This window comes from Aplysia californica, unplaced genomic scaffold (assembly GCF_000002075.1).
Source record: "Aplysia californica isolate F4 #8 unplaced genomic scaffold, AplCal3.0 scaffold00077, whole genome shotgun sequence".
Taxonomy (NCBI): Eukaryota; Metazoa; Mollusca; class Gastropoda; order Aplysiida; family Aplysiidae; genus Aplysia; species Aplysia californica.
In genome coordinates, this window is record NW_004797347.1 from 1,712,663 (window position 1) to 1,714,221 (window position 1,559).

General features: G+C 38.5%; 1 protein-coding gene across 1 annotated transcript in view; it reads left to right on the plus strand.

The window, feature by feature from the left end:
• Nucleotides 1-1,559, plus strand: part of LOC100533395 (glutamate receptor 2) — a gene marked incomplete in the record, with an annotated part of 156,880 nt that overhangs the window by 142,435 nt on the left and 12,886 nt on the right.

The following is a 1,559-nucleotide window of genomic DNA, read 5'->3' on the forward strand; positions in this document are numbered from 1 at the left end:
TGTGACACATACACTCAACTACTGTGACACGTATACTCAACTAGTGACACGTACACTCAACTACTGTGACACATACACTCTACTACTGTGACACTCAACTACTGTGACACGTACACTCAACTAGTGACATGTACACTCAACTACTGTGACACATACACTCAACTATTGTGACACATACACTCTACTATTGTGACACGTACACTCAACTACTGTGCCACGTACACTCAACTAGTGACACGTACACTCAACTACTGTGACACATACACTCAACTATTGTGACACATACACTCTACTATTGTGACACGTACACTCAACTACTGTGCCACGTACACTCAACTAGTGACACGTACACTCAACTACTGTGACATGTACACTCAACTATTGTGACACGTATACTCATCTATTGTGACACGTATACTCAACTATTGTGACACATACACTCAACTACTGTGACACGTACACTCACTCACGATTGGTTGTTATAGAGTTTTTCTGTTAACTAAAATGAGAGTTCTATATGATATATGGAAAGAAGCATTGGGGAATATTGTAACAGCAGGCAAGTTTGATGGAAAGAGAGGCAGAGGCAGACACAGGTTAAAGATACTGGACAAATTGACAACATGGCTAGGAGCAGCAAAAACGACAGACACCATTGCTGTAACGCAAGGCAGAGTGAAGTGGAGGTCCATGCTCGCCCACGTCAGTCGGCAAGGCACCGGATGATGCTGGTTTTATAGGATGTGCAGATTTTGGGATACCTGAGCTGAATAAACATAAAGGTCTTGAACATCTAGGTCTCACTGACGAAAGTGAAGGCAAACAAAGCTGGGGTAGGCCCAGAGCAACCTACTTAGAGAACCTGAACAGATGGGTAACGTGGCTTTAAAAAAAAATTAACAGCATCCGAGCAGAAGAATGAATAGAGAACCATGATCACCGATGTCTGCCGCAGATCTGGCACATGATGATGATGATGATGATGATGATGATGATGATGATGATGATGGTGATGGTGATGATGATGATGATGATGATGATGATGATGATGATGATGATAATGTGGTGTTGGCCAATACCCTTAAACACTGAATAAACTTACATACTTACTGTAAATTAATTAACGGTTCATACTTTATCATGAATTGATTTTAATAGTGTTTTATTGTAAAAGAGACATAAACAGCTAATACTGATTACATTGATTTTTAAAACTCCTAATTAGCGAACAGTAAGTAAATCAACAGCTATACTATTATAGGTTTGGTTTTTATAAGTACTTTTAGAAAATAAATTAACAGCATATGACTATTATAAGTAGATTTTTTAAAAGATTTTTAAAAACAGAAAATAAATGAACAGCTGAAACAGTTTGATTTGCAGTGATTTCGATAGTATTGTACGGCAAATGAATCAATGGCTAATAATATTGTAATCGATTGATTTCTAAAGTCTTTACGGTCAGTAATGTATCAACGGTTATCACTGAATAGATGACCCCACCCTCCAAAACTGTTATCACTAAATGGATGCCCCACCAATCAAAGATGCCACGCCCC